Source organism: Lepisosteus oculatus, chromosome 7 (assembly GCF_040954835.1).
Source record: "Lepisosteus oculatus isolate fLepOcu1 chromosome 7, fLepOcu1.hap2, whole genome shotgun sequence".
Lineage (NCBI taxonomy): Eukaryota > Metazoa > Chordata > Actinopteri > Semionotiformes > Lepisosteidae > Lepisosteus > Lepisosteus oculatus.
Genome location: NC_090702.1, coordinates 48,675,124 through 48,692,442, shown reverse-complemented (window position 1 = coordinate 48,692,442; position 17,319 = coordinate 48,675,124). Strand labels below are relative to the sequence as shown.

Here is a 17,319-nt window from a genome sequence, read left to right as displayed (position 1 = left end):
CGAAACACAGAGCTCTCGTGCGCTGGGTGGACATTAACTCCAGAAGTGTCAGAGCACAATCGGCACTTTGACTTCTCTGTTCCTACTAAATGACTAGTAATAATGTTATTAATACTCTCCCCCTCCCTCCTCGGACTCCCACGCCCTGCCTATTCAGCACTGTTTATCCCGGGAAGATTACAAAGCATTGAAGGCAATAATGCAGGCTGCACATGGAAAAGGCCCTGAAGGACTTAACAAGGGATCATGTCAAATGGCAGAGACTCAGGAGCGGCTCCCTTCTCCGTGTGTGTGTGTGTGTGTGAGAGAGTGTGTGAGAGCGTGTGTGTGTGTGTGTGTGTGAGAGAGTGTGTGAGAGCGTGTGTGTGTGTGTGTGTGTGAGAGAGTGTGTGAGAGCGTGTGTGTGTGTGTGTGTGAGAGAGTGTGTGAGAGCGTGTGTGTGTGTGTGTGTGTGAGAGAGTGTGTGAGAGCGTGTGTGTGTGTGTGTGTGTGTGTGAGAGAGTGTGTGAGAGCGTGTGTGTGTGTGTGTGTGTGTGAGAGAGTGTGTGAGAGCGTGTGTGTGTGTGTGTGTGTGTGAGAGAGTGTGTGAGAGCGTGTGTGTGTGTGTGTGTGTGTGAGAGAGTGTGTGAGAGCGTGTGTGTGTGTGTGTGTGTGTGTGAGAGAGTGTGTGAGAGCGTGTGTGTGTGTGTGTGTGTGTGAGAGAGTGTGTGAGAGCGTGTGTGTGTGTGTGTGTGTGTGTGAGAGAGTGTGTGAGAGCGTGTGTGTGTGTGTGTGTGTGAGAGAGTGTGTGAGAGCGTGTGTGTGTGTGTGTGTGAGAGAGTGTGTGAGAGCGTGTGTGTGTGTGTGTGTGTGTGTGAGAGAGTGTGTGAGAGCGTGTGTGTGTGTGTGTGTGTGAGAGCGTGTGTGTGTGTGTGTGTGTGAGAGAGTGTGTGAGAGCGTGTGTGTGTGTGTGTGTGTGTGAGAGAGTGTGTGAGAGCGTGTGTGTGTGTGTGTGTGAGAGAGTGTGTGAGAGCGTGTGTGAGAGCGTGTGTGTGTGTGTGTGTGTGAGAGAGTGTGTGAGAGCGTGTGTGTGTGTGTGAGAGAGTGTGAGAGAGAGTGTGTGTGTGTGAGAGAGAGTGTGAGAGAGAGTGTGTGTGTGTGAGAGAGTGTGAGAGAGAGTGTGAGAGTGTGTGAGAGCAGAGCCAGCCGTTCCCAGAACTCTGTTCCCGTCTCAATAAGAACCAGATGTGTTGGGGCTTGTTGAGGAATCCGGCTCTCCTGCCGGGGCGGCAGGGCTGTGCAGAGGCACAATTCCCTTTCTGCCCTCCCGCTCCGAGGAGCTCGTTCCGCAGCATTCCTGCCGGGGGGGGGGCGGCGTGGCGACGCCTGCCGAAGCCCGGGCTCGATCACACTAAAAAAGGAAAAACACCCGGTGCACGGCGACCGAGAAAAGCACAGACGTCCAGCCGGCGGGGAAGACGGCCAGCAGGAGGCTGTTTGCTCCGCGGTCTCGGAAGGCGCGCACACTCGGGGGCTCCAGGTTTTCAGCTCAAGCAGGGCAGAGGCCCAGCCAGGACGGGAAAGAGCCTCTCCTGCCTCGCTAGCTTCCTCAGCTCGTATCCGGTCGGAACGGAGCAACACGCTCCAGAAAAACCGAAACCGCGGAGACCTGGCTGAAGCATCAAACACAGAGCCCCCCCCCACCGACCCCTCGCTAACTCTTCATGACCCGGCGGCACACAGCGCAGACACAGCGAGCGGAGCCCCGGTCAGCTCCGTCCTGGCGTAAGTGGACAGAAACGGCCCTCCAAGCTGTCGGAACAGAGAATCGACTCATGAACGTACGCAGCCTTCCAAACCACAGGAGGCTGTTCAGCCCATCTAGCCCGTTTGGGAGTAAGTAGCTAATTGATCCAGCTGTTTCCTGAAGGAAGCCAGAGTATCGGCTTCAATAACACGGCTGGGTAGCTCGTTCCACACCACCACTACCCTTTGTGTACTGCAGGGCAAGGCAGGTATCAGAGGCCTTGTGGTGCTTTAGAATAAAGACACTAATATTCGCTTCTGCGGTTATTCCCATACAGCACTCTGAAAATGCAATGGTGCAAAAAAGGCACAACAGTACATAATATGTGTAGACCAAAATGCCAATCCACAGGACTAATGCTGTCAACGTCAATGGGTGTTGTTATATAAGATCTCATAGCATTAAAATGTTGTTTCACTTCCCATAAGCAGAGTACAGAAAGTCCGGTCTTGGGCACATTATGTAACTGTCGCATGGGGTTTGCGGAAGTTGATCTGGAAACAGTCCGAAGTGCAGGGCCTGCACGGGACCCTAATTAGTCAGTCTGCTGCTGAGGCTCTGACTAACAAGACTGGCTGCCAGCTGGTAACTGGTTCCCTAAATAAAGACGCAGGAGGCTTAAAGGACAATGTGCCCCTCATTCCTGGAAGAGAGCACAGGAATCTGAGGGGCCGGTATCTAGGGCAGACTTGGCGTCTGGTCTTGATCAGTGAGAAGGGTGTGTCTGTGACGAGCCCGAATCTCTGTAGTATTAGGTCATCGTTTGTAATGAACCCAACTCGGCCCTTTCAGAAGGTGGAGCTCAGGGGAGGCGTTCAGTCCAGGCCTGGCTACACTGGGCTTCGAGCAGCGAAAGGTTTGGAGGAAATGCAACAAGACAACCACCACCCCTGGTACTCAGGCCACACACACGTTTCTATTACCCTCAGGCGTGCCACTCACTCCGGGCACCAAGAAGAAACGCGCAGCTGGAGAACCCTGGGACGCGAAACGCCTGCAGGCAGAGCTTTCTGCCCGGAACAAAAACAAAGGGAATGTTTAACCAGGAACACGTTGGGTACGCAGGCTGCGACCGTCTTGTGCCCGACCGAGGGACGGGACAGGGGAACAAGGAAATGACTCCGGCTCGGCTTTCAGAAGTCCTTCACTCCGGTGGCTGTGGCCCTCACCGGGAAAGAGGAAAACCAGAAAGCGCCGACGGGTCCCCGTGTTCGAAAACGACGCACAGCTCTCCAGGCGCCACTGTGCGGAATACCTCAAGCATCCAAACGGGCTGCTGGGAACTCGCGCGCAGCTCGGGAGCCCTCTGCCAATCGGTTTTTGCCAAGCGACGTTTTGTACGGGAATAACGTCGGAATCCGAAACGCGGGTAAGCGCAGGTCAACGGCAAGGAACGTGCCGGAGCCAGACAGCGCCTCACCGCGTCGCCGACGCCTCCAGCGGCCTCCCCCGCAGCCCCAGCGGCCGGGGGCGGGACATCTTCCTTGGACAGGCCCACGCCTGCGGACGGGGGGGGGAGTCGACAGCCGGCTCTTTGTAAAGGGAACAGCGGGACGTTCGGACTGGACATCTGTTTTCACAGGTGCCGCACGGAAGCCCGATTATGGGGGGGGAAATGCGCGGCCCGTTGTTTACAAACCGCGTGGCGGTCGTCGGTTGCCGCGGTGGCAGCGCGCGGCGCTCGGCGGGCTGGGGAGCGCGCCGATAAAGGTCGGCGCACGAGCGTCCCAGAAACGCTCGCGGCTCGCTGGTAAGGGGGCACCCGTTTTGGCGTCCGGACGGCTGTGCGGGGGAGGAGTTGGACAGCGGAGGATGTTTTGCTTCAGAGGGGGAGAGGGAGAGAGAGAGAGAGCGAGAGAGAGAGAGAGAGAGACTGGTGGGGGTGGCGAGAAAAAAGCCACCAGAAACAAACTCCAATGAAAGGAGTCAAATAACTAACATATGGGAACAAGTTTTTTTTTAAGCCCTTATATCAAAACAATCCTGCAGAATGTTACATAAAAAGCCTGTAGACAAAATTCCAAAGCCATTGCCGTTCCCAAGCTTTTTCCCCGCACACAGGAAATAAGTGGGCAGCCGCTTTGGCACCAGAACAGTAGCTGGTACCCAAATCTACAATAAGCCGTGCTCCCATGGCAACAGCGGAGACTGCTTTCCCGCCGCGCTCACAGGCCCCGCCATGCTTTAATGCGAAACGACACCTTGCCGAAATTAATTTAGGTGCTGACAAAAAAAGGGAAGCGCTCGCAAAGGCGCAGCAAAATGGAAAAGTTCTGAACACAAATGGCCTTTTTTTTTTTTTTTTTTTTGGGGCCCAGAGCACCAGCAGAGGTTCCTGAAAGCTTCCTTCGGCAATTCCCAGGAGCGCAGCACAAGGGGAGCACGCCTGGAAAGATCTGGGGAGAGGGGATTTCGAGCCCCGGCCAGCTCCGCAGACGGTTCACACCGGCGGTTTGGAGGATCTTGTTGGCAAACGTTTCAGACCTTACCTTCCGTGAAGCAGCGAACCGCAGAAGACTAGCATTTCAGGCGTGGACAGGCAAACGGAACGTTTCTGTGCCAGTCCAAAAACACAGGATACAGCTAATGTCCCTTCCTGCAGACAAAGTTAATGAGAAATCTAACTATGTCCTCCTTCATGGCCAAGCAGCTGGTGAGAAGGCCCTTTATAATGTGCATTTTGCACCACAAACGTCTTGCTCCCTTCTCTCTGCAGAGGGTGATTCCTTTGAGAAACACGGGACCCCGTTTGTCTTAGATTCTCCACCAAACAACCCGGCAAAGATTTTTATTTGTAAAGACGATAATAAGCCCTTTCACTCTCTGCACTTAATAATCGGACACTTCACTGGATTCTGAGCAGATCAAGACTCCTGGAAAACATTACCTCTTCCTTTCCTGGTGAGAAGTAGAATAATTGTATAATATGGAGGGAACAGATATGAATAGACTCAATTCTCATGCTTGAAAACGTGAAAATGAAAACTGGTGAATCTGTATTACGAAAGGATTGTTGTGTGATGTCACCTGTATTTAGAATGGTATTATCTGTTCTCAAAAATAAAAGAAAGAAAAACGTTATTCTCTGTAAACGCAGTCTTTAAACAGCTAACGACCAGACCTGATGGCTTGGTTGTTTCATTTAGATCTCCCTAAGCTCTAAATCTTCCCCAATTGTAAAAAGATTTTACTTTATAATTCATTCCAATCATATAACAACAACAACTTAAAACCCAATGGGGGCAGACAAAATATCACCCAAACAAAACCCTCTGAAATAGGGAAGGCCACATCATGAGATTCTGTGACCCAACGTAGTGAGAGGGAACCCCAAAACTCAGTCTTAATAACACAAGTGTCAGGAGTTGCAATTCTGCCAAAACAAAAAACGATTCAGAAATGAAATTAAATGGATCACACGGTTCAAGTGAATTCTAAACTTACAAAAATCACATTGACAAGACCAGGCCTCTGCAACATGTTCTTGCAACAGAGAAAAATACTTTTGGCCCCTGTAACAGGAGTCAAAATGGGCTAGTAAGTAAAAATAAAGAGGATGCCATTTAAAAGGTCTTAGTTCATATGGAAGTAATCTTTAACTGGTCTTTCAAAGAATGAATTTCCACTTGAAACTAAAAAAAAAAAACAAGTTTCCTTAGGTTTAGGAAGACCTTGCTCACATTTTACATTTCACTGTGCCCACTGTCAGCCTGTGTCTTCAGCTCAGGCTCTGTACACAAATGCACAACCATGTGAATTTGGTTACAGCTGCAGACGCCAACCTTACGGCACATCCCAGCATGCCCTGCACCACTGCAAGAGCTCCGACGGACCGCACCACTCCCACAGATTCACCGGATCAGATACGGGATGCCTTTCCCCAATAGCTGAGAGCAATTAAAACCCAAAATGTCAATTTATCAATTTAACAAAATGCTCATTCTACTGACTTTCTTTAATGGCAAACACATGCCAATCGGAAATCTGAAAAAGGAGGAAGAAAAAATAGAAAAACCATTAAGTCTTATTTAATTTGGATGATTTCACTGTCCCCTAACCATGGAACTCACATTAGTGCTTAAACTTGAATGCACTATACAGGCAAGCTCTGTATACATGCTGTATGGCAAAGGCTACATCAAAATGACACGCGGATGTGTATCAAGAAGCATAAACAGTTGGAATTCCAGCAAGTTCAAGGCTGCGTCCGTCCAGGGGATTACTGCACGTTTCCTGTTCAATAACCTTGCAGTCTGCGTTCCAGGCTCATTTTCTCTCGGCTGCGACTGGGGTGCAGTCCAGGGTTGAAAAAAGGAGGCTATTTGTTACTAAAACAGGCTGTGAGGCCTAGGAGGAAAACTGCAATAACAGTACAGCTTGTGACAACAGCAGGTTGTCCCACTCTCGTTTGTACAGGTCAATAATAATGGTGGGAATGAGACATCGTTTTTTCCATGAGGTCAGCACAGAGTCCTCACCGTGATCCAGTTTGGAAGTCCTGAGACAGTGGGATAACGACTGCAGCTGCGCACACTGTACTTGATCCCAGTTTTAATTCCGGCACAGCACTGAGACACGAGAAAGCTTTTCTTTGTTCTTTGCAATACGAAAGGTGTGCTTTTGGAGAGAACTTTGGTGGTTTTTGTGTCCTAGATGATGTCCCTCAAGGAAAATTCAGAATGTTAATGCCTGCAAAATAGGCCGCAAGTTCCATTTAATTACCACATTTATAACCATCGGCTCATGAAATCTGGAGTGTGGTTTTCCAGTAGTGCTTAGCATGATTCATTTGTTTATATGGACTGAAAGCATCTAATTCTCAGCTGATCATTTTGAAAGCACCTGATTCTGTACCCCTCGTCATGAAAATGTAAATCGCACCCCACTGCCGGGGTTTTCCAATCAGGACGTCCACATGAGAGTCTCCGTACATCCTCGGTGCGACAAAGCGACAAGGCTGAAAAAGCCAGCGGTCCTGTGACTGACAGGGATCGGGCTTCATGTCCAACACCCCACTGGCAAAGAACAGCCGCTCCACAATGCCTCACACGTGACGGGTCTATTTTCAGGTTCGTCGTTCATCACTCTGGGCACCGCGTTTCAGATAAAGAAATCTAGGCGTGCAGAAAGTGTTAGATACTTTAAAACTAAAAAAAAAAAGTCTCCTTTATCCACAGTCCAACTTTAGTAAACACAATTTTTTTCCAATAGCAGTTTAGCACTATAAACCTTTGAAGGCACTGCCAATGTATTCCTATTTTGTGCAGCAAACCCAAGCATTTATTTCAAAGTCCCTCTTTCTTCTGCTCAATATTTTACTGTTTAAAGAAACCTGCTGGACTTGCAGGTACAGGTGCCTACCTATCTTAACTTGACATTCCCCACTCTGTAAATGCTCACTATCCGGACAGATTGCGGGCCTGTGCTCTCTCTCTCTCTCTCCCCCCCTGACCTTGATGCGTCTTCGGAGGTGTCCGGCCTCCGCCATCCGCGCCAGCGCAGTGTGACCGACCGCCGGGGCGGCGCCGCGGCTGGCGGCGCGCCAGGGCCTCGACAGCTGGCACGGCCGCCCTCCGCCGCGCCGACAAACAGCGCGGCTTGCGATTTCTCTCCCGAGATAACCGCGAGAAGAGAGGGGGAGAGGGAGAGAGCGGTGGCTGATTGCGCGGCTCCGGCTCCGCTCCCCGGCTAATTAACGCGCTTTGTTTTTCTTCACAGGGAAGGCTCACTTTCAGAAGTCTCTCTGCTGCTCATTAAGCTAACAGCTTAGGCGAAGGGAGCTTCAGTGCTCATTACCGACGCGACAGTGCGAGAAAAAGGAAGAGGTGCACTTTTAATGGTTACTGGAGAGCCGCCGTCATTCTTCCTCGCAGGTAACAGAAGAGAGCTCAGACTGCAGGTCTGAGGACGGATTTCCATGGGGGCTCCGAGCGCGGATCGTTCTGCCTAGTGAAACCACAGCCCTGTCAAACCAGGCTGAGTGGAGACCTACAGACCAGAAGCTACTCTGCCCATTTAGCCCACACGGTAGCTTGGTCCATGCTCCTACGACTCCTGAAGAGGGTGTCCACTGGCCTTCTCTGGTTTGTGTTCCAACTGTTGATCCTGAAGAGGTTCTCTGGGGTGATTGTCAGTGCTTCTGAAGATTTTGAATACCTGCATCAGGACCCCTAATTGCAGTCTTGTCCATTCAAGCTGGACCCTATGTCCTGCCTGTGTCGGACAGCCTCTTCAGCCCCAGACGGCCCGGTGGCTCTCCTCTGGAACGATTCCAGCACACTTGAGTCTGACCCAGACTGCCGTCAAATCATTTGAGGACGTAATTGTGAACGCAGTTAAAAGTCGCACACTGATACTAGAAAATACTTCATTTTCATGCAGAAATATCACCAAGGGAACAGATTACCAAGCCACGCTGCGGAGGCGGAAGTATTGGGATCTTCAAAACTGGCCTCGACGGGACCGCAGGATCGCTCGGCCGATCGGTAAGAGAAACGCCAGGGTGCAGAGGGGCCTCTCTGAGCTGTCCTCTGATCAGATCTCCTCTCCACCTTTGCTCTGTGTCACCTCTGGTTTTAAAAAGCACACCATCTCGGCACTTGTTGAACACTTATCCAAACGCTTCCCAAGAAAACAGCTCTCTCATCCACATGCAACGCACATGGAACAGCGTGGAAAAACACTTGGGAAAAATAAGCCCTTAGAGAGAGCTCAGAAATTATGCTTAATTTTGTCTGACTCAAGTCCTCGGAGCGAGAGTCTGATTTGTAATTTCAGCATTCTAGAGAAATTTGCGGCTTTTGCACACACAAAAAAGTTTGAATTCTGAAAAACACGGCAAGCTCATTTCACACACCTTTAACAAAGATAACCGTGAGAAATGAGGAGCAGAATAGCAATTAAAGATAAACACCCCCTTAGAATAAAAATAATTAACTTTGTACAACTCCGTGGTTTTAAAGTACAAACCCTTATCCGTGCGCTGGAGAATCTCCCTGTAAACTGCGCAGGCAAGTGTCTCAGGAATACTCAGTATCCCTGTATCATCATTTCACAACTGTCCCAGTAAACAGCTGTTGCCAATTGCAAAAAGGCTTCCAAGAACTATTTCTTACAAGAACAGTGAATGCTTGGGTTAATCATGAACATATTTCACCCCAGTGATCACCAACAAAGAAATCAATAGTGTGCTTTATGCTATGGAAGCCAAGTTTGATATCAAATATTATTCGTATAGAAAAGACCACATTAGACACAAGAAGAGATGTTATTTCTGCACCAATTGACTAGAGAATTGTAGTGGATGTTGGCACCCATCAACTATAAAGTTGTCAAAACCAAGCTAATAATAATTTGAGTAATAATTCGCACCTCTGTTATATAAGATTTAACCATTTATCCATTTTTTTTAAAGTTTTATCCATCACAGGGCACACACGGACACACACACACTCACACGCCCCGGACATGACAGCAGTCCATCACAGGGCACACACGGACACACACACACTCACACGCCCCGGACATGACAGCAGTCCATCACAGGGCACACACGGACACACACACACTCACACGCCCTGGACATGACAGCAGTCCATCACAGGGCATACACAGACACACACGACAACAGGACCAAAATTCCCAGAAGCTAATTAGCCTACCGGCATGTCTTTGGACTGTGGGAGGAAACCAGCGCACCTGGAGGAAATCTACACAAACGCGTGAAGAACATACAAACTCCACACAGACAGCCCCTGGCCAATGCTAACCACTATTCCACTGTGCTGCCCGATATACGTTTATGAACATGATAAACTAGAGGACTGTCTGCATGCAAACATGATTATGAAAGAGTCAATACAGAGTTGGAAAAGGTCAAGTAAAAGTTACTTGAACAAGTACCAACAATAATTGATATAAACAGATCATATGATATAGTGTATTTATATATTCAAAAGGCTTTTACTAAAACTTAATCAAAGATTAAAGTCTCAAATTGCAAGAGTAAGCATTCGAGGAAATCTGTAAGGTTTAAGAACTGATTGATGGATATTAAATTGGGATGATGTAATTAGAGGAGTACCACAGGGATCTGTACTAGGACCACTGGTTTTCCTAATTCACATCGATAATCTGGTTTCTGGTAGTTTGTAAACTAGTCAACAGTCAATGAAATGAGAGGTTTGCACTGCATAAGCTTCAAAGGAGATACAAAATAAAGACATCTGACACTGGACATTTAAATGTAGACAGAGCCAGAGTGTTGCATACAGGCAACCTATACAAACTATACATCAAGACAGGTAACTGAGTTTGAAGAAGCTAATTAGAAAGACTTAGGAGTTTATAATGATTTATTGTCTGGAGAATGTGTGGAGAAAATAGCAAACAAAATGCTAAGATGTATAGATAAAGGTTTAGAATTTAAATCAAGGTATATTATGTCAAAATTGTACCATGCACTAATAAGACCTTGTTTGGAATATCACATACAACTTTGGTCATATCAGCTGTAATATCCCAGTTCTGCTCACATGGTTTCATAAGGCACTGTGTGAGGAATAATGGCACGATCGGTTTTCTACGTCACTAGGTCAGGCTCCGGTACTTCATTGTCCACAACTGATCTGATCAGATTAGATAACAGAGGCGTTACCCGATTGTTAGTTTCTTCAGTTACTTAGAGTGGCGATCCACTTTTAATTCTTAAAGAGCGCCACTCGAAAAGCCTTCAATGAAAAAAAAAGGCAGGACTGCTTGGCAGTTCAGAGATGTTTTTCACGCTTCAGTTTTACTTAATGTTTGCAGCGAAATGAACTCGGCCATTCGATTTTCAACCCAGCATTGCCAGTGCTCCATGATCCTCTTCTCTCGGTGCTTGTGGCCCCGGGGAACAGGAAGGTCAGGGGCCTTGTCTTTTATTTTTGGAGGGTGAATAGCACAACTCCAGAGGGCTTTCAGAGCAGCATCTCCTGCAGCCACTTCCTGCCTTAATTACATGGCCGCGCGACCCAACAGCACCGTCCCCCACCACTGCCACGAAACCCCCCGTTTGTAGAAAATCAGATAAGGGAACGTGCATGATTAAGTGAATGTAAACCCACGTGCACACCCATTTCAGCTCTAACCTCATTTCAAGTCATGAGCACATAAATGGTTAATCGAATAACTGTCCAGCATGAAAGGCTAGGAGACATACTGCTTTTAAACACACAATTACTTTGGGTACCTTTACTGCTCTCATAAAGGAAATAAAAGTCTAGAAATCCACAGACTTTATGTGTGGGCTAGCTAGCGTCTATGAGCCGATCTGCAGCTTCACAGCAAAGGCCCTGCTGGAGTCTGTGACACCCTCCAATCGGTCGCTTTCGCTGGGAGCAATATTGAATTTTCAGCTGAAGCTTTACAATAACCTAACAGGGAAGGCAAGAAACTCTGATAATATCAGTGTGGGGTTTTTTTTGTTGCCATATCTCAAATCTCTTTCCCAGTCTTTTAGGACGAGCTCTGGAATTGGTTCCACACTGGTTACCAATGGCAACAGAAGTCGATCAAGCCGGGTAGAGGTTAACATCTGGTTCTGCTCAGGATTCTTCAGATTCCTGGCAAGTCTGCTTCACGTTACAGAGGGCCCTAGCTGTCCAGGAGCACAGTTAAGGGGAAAACAAGCGCTGCAAATGATTGAAGAGTGAATTCAAAGAACATGAGGCCTAATTCCAGAGGGAATTTAAGGAAAAACATTCCCCAAGAAATCCCTGAACAGCCTGGTACAGAATTCCTCCCCTACACGACATTACACCCCACTGAAGTTTAACAGATAATCCTTAAAGACCTTTAGGCCTGGCAATATTACCAGCTGGTAATCAGCTTTTTCATACTCAACACGAGACATCTCGGGGCGGTTTCAGTGAATTCATGCAGGGGATTTCACAATCCGAGGTCATGGTAACCCAGAACAGAGCCCCTCTCCTTGAGCCCTTCGGTGGAGTGAGCTTGTATCCAAGAGACATTCCAGAGGTTTAGGAATACAGTGGTGCTAGAAAGGGTTATGTTTCTAAATAGGGCAGGGCCACCCAAACGCACACCTGCTTGTCCTCCCATTGATTGACACTCCTGACTCTAATCATCCCCTTAGCTGAACTGATAATCCTAGAGGTTCCCATACTTTTTTCCTGCAAAGACATTTAATGTTGGATCTTTTTTCATCAATAAATGAATGAAAGTATATCTTTTTGTGTTATTCGTTTCATGGGGTTCTCTTTCTCTCTTTTTATGACTCAGATGAAGATCTGATCGCATTTTAGGCCAGATTCATGCAGAAAACTCTAAAGGGTTCACAGGCTTTCTAGCACCACTGTAAGGTCTTAAAAAAAACAGTCAAAAGCTCAGAACAGCTAGCAGCCGTTTTGAAATCAGGACAGAGTGCCTGAGAAAATCACGTCATCGCCTTCGCAGCACGAAAGTCAGGAAAGGTAGAAGCCAGCAGGAAAAGTTATCCCGGGTTCTGTCTGGGCCCAGAAAGAAAACCGCAGCCCTGAAACCCCATCTCCTAGCGCAGCCGCCTCTCCCTGGAGGTCTGCGTTGTCCGAGAGTCTCTGCGCGTTACGTGGAGCACGCAGATGTTCCAGAATGACTCAGAAGGCCGGGTGTCGCGCCACTGCCAGCAAATTCTGTCGACAGGCCTGACGCTCCATGCTCCTACCGCTGGAGCCAGACAAAGGCCAGGGAGCCTCCGAGGAAGAATCCTATCCCAGGTGAAAAGACATTCAAGGCCAGGCCTCTCTGCGCATACCATGACATCACACCAGCTGAGAGCTAAAACATTTTGTATGCATTGGTGAGGTTTGTTTTTCCCCACAGAAACGTTCATAGTGATCAGTATTGTCATAATTATGTTACCTGTGAGAAGACATTAGAATATACTGCAGATCGCGCTGGACAAGACCCTGTCTACAGTGCCCTACCAGTGGAAAGAGTTCCGATTCAAGTGTCTCGGTGCGTCCACACTGAAGTAACGTGGCCAATTTACTGAGGCTTAACGGGCACAAACGCTATCGAAACGGTTTACTTACAGCCCCCTGTCTGAGCCAGGAGACCCCAGCTGATTAACAAGCTGTGACTGAAACGTTTCCTCTACGCTTAATGATAATACGATATTTGTATTACTGGAGCTCTAAAAACACGCCACAGCTGTGAGAAATAAACTATTTCTGCAGGGCCCTTTGCGGGGGGGAGCCTTCATGCAGAAATCTACAGAATCCTCAACATAAAGATCAAACCTCTAAACCATTAAAAGCCGTTTCTGAGTAGCCCTGCTCTTGACCAGCTGCTGAAAGGCAAGAACCCGAGAGCGCCCCCCCGAGGCGCTCGGCTGCCCCTGCACACTACTAACTGCGGAGCGGACACTAGCCCGGCGTGGCGCGGTTCACACGTCTAGTCCGAATCCGAAGCAAGTATCGCGCTCTCATGACCCGAAGTATGTTCAAGTCACTGGCGTTGTAAGGGGCTTTGCAGTGCATGCAAATTTCCACCCATTAACAGGATCCCATCACTTCTCTGGAGAGTGTCATCCTTCGTTTCTGCAGATGGTTTCCATCGTGCTGCGCTGCCAAGCTCCCATCCAAGACTCGCGAAGGATGTGACTATCTGCAGGAATGCAGCACATTCGGGTCTGTTTTTTTTGTAATTTTGTTGGAATATTTGACATTAAAGGCAGCTGAATGTTTCTGGCGCACTGGGCATTTATTTTTCTTAAGAAGAACGCGCTGTTCTTACGGTGACAAAGGTCGACCATTTTTTTTTTCAGCCCGGTCTGCCGTTGTGCTGCGTGGTGCGGAGAGCACAGGACCCAGGTGAAACCCCTCTCCTACCGTCTCAATCAATACCGGGAGACGATTTATACACGTTTGGTCTTTTTCTGGGGGGGGGGGGCGTGTTACGGTGAGATCCTGCGCAAAGTTGCGCTGCACAAAATAGTGCCTCATCGCGATTCTGGCTTGAGAAAGGTTAGACAAAATCTAAGTGCAGTGGAAAAAAGGGGGTTTCGTTAACTGCGCGAACTACTCCTCATCCGATAAGCGTCTCCTTTTTTTAAGAGCGTCATATTAAATGTTTGACATTTCCTGGCTGGCTTCGCCGTTTTTAAAAGATTCATTCTCGGGCGCGTCAGCGTTACAGCAATTATCTTTTGGTGTGGCCCCTGACTCACGTTACCAGCGAAGAAGCAGTGTGTTACAAAAAAAAGGCAACGTGAGCTTTTTACCTCAAATGGACAAAGAAAAAGCGAATTATGACACTCCTGAAGTATTTCCTGGGCCCGGCTGTCGGAGCGGGACTGAGCTCAGCCTGGCCTCCAGGCCCGGCCGCAGGAGGCTGAAACACATTCAGCATTACCAGCTTGGACGCACACGGGGGGCAAATGAGATGCTGGAAGGCTTCACGGTTCTTTTCTTCAGACAGGAACGAGGGAAATAGGATAGACACAGAAGGGGTTTTATTTCGCGTTCAGGAAGCCTCCCACCCCTCCACCGTTCGAGGTTTTCTGTTCGGATACAGTGATGCAAACTGTCATCTTTTCTCTTGTGAAACATTTCAACTGAACTGGAACACTGACACCGCGGATCTTGGAGAGGAAACCATCCGGCTTTTCAGTAGCAAGCTGACCCAAGGACCTCATTCAGTTGTTTCTTAAAAGACACCAGGGTATCAGCTTCAACAGCATCAGCACTTGGCTACTTGTTCCACACTCCCACCACTCTTTGTGTAAAGAAGGCCCTCCTGTCCTCTTTTGTTTTAAACGCACTTCCGCAGGTTCCGCTTGAGAACATGTTTGCAACACCCTACGATGCCATGATTAGGAGAGATATACCATAAACAGGGGGCGCTGAGGGGATGGGGGTGTTATTAGTTTAAGGATCCGTAAAGTCTGAAATAATTTAAATACATACAGTCCTGGAGGGAAAAGAAAATAAGCAGAAGAACAAAAATGGACTTAAGCCAAGAATGCCCCCCTCCATCCCATCCTGGGAGTCCTGTCAGACTTCCTTTCTGTTTATAAGGAAATGAAACCTGATAATTCACCGTGGTGGTAATAACACAGTCTCATTATTTCCACTCTCCGAGAGAAATTATTAGTTTCTGCGGGTTTCTCATAGGGGTTAAATGGGAGGAACCTCACACTTAATAAAGAAAAGGTTCATTAATTCCGGGGCAAAATCAATACAGAACTGAGACGCACAGAAATACGCCCTCGGCCATCGCGGTTCCACAGCCTTTCTTCATTACTATTATTTTTTCATTTTTTTGAAGGGTAACCAGACACAATCCGAAAGCGTACGCGAAAGGAAATGATTTTGTTTCTGCTCTCGGAAACTCGGGGGGGGGGGCTTCGTTTGCAGAGACGATTCACTAGCTGGGTCGCTACCACATCGCCCTGGGGACGCCGCTGAAAGAAACATCAAGAGCCGCGCTCCTGCTCCGAGCGCCGCTTAATAACTCGAGATGAATGAAACCGTCTTGAGATCGGGGTGCTACTTAAAAGGGAAACGCATGGCGTCAGAATTGACCTGAAATCTGACACCTCCCGCCCCTATAAACTACTTTTTTTGTTGTTGTTGTTCTGGGCTAAGCTGTCAAAACAGCATAAAGGAAGGTGTTCCATTTTATTTGTTTTTCTTTCATCTTCATCCGTTGGCTTTGTGGGAACACGATTTTACAGGAGTAAAAAAAAATGATGCAGTGAAGCCTATCCCCCTTTTGGGCTACAATAATTTTCTCAAAGGCCTTTTAAAAAAAAAACACACAACACACTGAGCCAGCGCTGAAATGGGAGTCAGCAAGTCCTGGGGAACAGGGATGGGAACTGGAGGCCAGAGGCTCCTGGGAGCTGACTCCTGCTAACCCGATGCTGCATGGAAGCTATCCCGGCGATCCACTTGGGATCACGAGCAGATCTCATCGTCTCCCGCTTCCCACTGAGTGCTCCACCAAAATAAGAAAATGTGCCGGAGAGCCTTATCCAGACTCATCGCGACAGGCTGTGCTTCGATATTCCCAGTTTGGGAACGAGAGAGGTGGGACACGCTCGGGAGAGAACGTAATGGCTTTGCTGGAACGGATTTAAATCTGATTTAAGGATCAGCTGCAGAGCCAGGAAAAAAAACAAATTCTGAAAACGCTCGCTCCCTGCAATATTAAAGCTATTTTTAATATAGTATTAATAAAGTATTATATGTACTGATGAATGAGCCGCGAGACGTGGCTCAAACTAGTTTTCATTCCCCCCCAGTCTGAGCCTGCTGTTGTCTCCTCCAAGCCCGTCTCCTCTTTTGAGTCAGCTTGCAGTGCTGCTGGGTGCGTTTCAATCAGCGCCCCTTTCAGAGCCGGCGTTACAGCACGGAAGGCGCCGAGACCGACCTCGCGTCCCAGAAAGGGGTTCGGCGAAGGCCCAGCGAAATTCGTCAAAGGGAAGGTACCAACGGGAGAGGCAGGAACATTTTTCTTGGGGCATAAAAAAATCCCCTGGGATGACCCCGCCTGACAAGCGATGAGCCTCAAATCCACAGGGCCAGGATTCGTGAAAGAAGGAAGAGAGCCCACTGAAAGAAAGAAAGGAAAGAAAAGAAAAAGAAAGAGCCTTTCTAGGTGCTGCAGGAGATCTTCGCCCTGCCAGGTGAAGCTGGTGAATTCCAACCCCCCCCTCCGCCAGCGGGGCCTCAAACACGCTCGGCACTCTGGTCTTGACAGGAGGACAATGGCCGCGAGCAGAGCGAGGCAGGCCGGCTAATTACTGCCACCCTCCTTTCACAGCGCGGGCAACGGCAGAGAGGAGAATATGCAGAATCACAAAGAAAAATGCTTAAAAAAAAACCCAGCCCTGAAGCCGGAGCTGGTGGACGATGCTGGCCACCGTCCAAGAGGAGCGGAGCGTGGCCATCCCGCCGAGCGCACCTTCCAGCTGGGGCGGGGGGAGAGGAAGTGGCTCTGGGTCCTTCCTGCACAGAGCGACTTACTGGGAGAGGCCCCGGGTCCGAGCACACGGGGCCCCTGGCTGGCTGGTTAACCCTGCCTCTGCTCTGCGTAGCCCTGTCCCCTGGGGAAACTGGAGAGACGCGTCCGGGCTGGACGGCGCAGGTGATCATCGCGATGGGGGCTCTTGGATAGCCCCCCCTGAGGGAGCTGAGCTGCCTTTGTGTTGGCAAATCACACTCACACTCTCACACACACACACTCTCACACACACACGCGCTGAAGCCTGCGAGCCTGAGCTTGTCCTGCGCAGGCAGTTCGAACTCCTCACGCCCCCCTGGGGACCCGGCGCCCCCACTTCGCAGTTTCCAGTTTCCAGCGCTGTGGGGCCAGTTCGGCCCCGGCCGCCAAGTCCCGAGGAAAAGTCGGATGGCAGCAAGGCTGCAGCCCGCGATCCTTTGAGCGAGCGGAGTGGGACCGCTGGCGAGCAAGGCGTGGTTGCTGGGGCAGCTCGAAGATCCCTGCGTCATACAGACCCCCCCCACACGGCGGATCACACTCGCGGG

At 49.1% G+C, this 17,319-nt stretch overlaps 1 protein-coding gene and 1 long non-coding RNA gene across 5 annotated transcripts in view; one reads left to right on the top strand and one right to left on the bottom strand.

Annotated features, from left to right (window-relative positions):
* plxnb2b (plexin b2b) overlaps positions 1-17,319 on the bottom strand; it is a 111,845-nt gene that overhangs the window by 67,380 nt on the left and 27,146 nt on the right. The gene's annotated exons all lie outside the window — the stretch shown is intronic.
* LOC107077988 (uncharacterized) lies at positions 7,320-13,511 on the top strand. Its single transcript, XR_001478964.2, has 3 exons — positions 7,320-7,659; positions 8,168-8,271; positions 11,278-13,511. It is a non-coding gene; the product is annotated as an uncharacterized lncRNA (long non-coding RNA).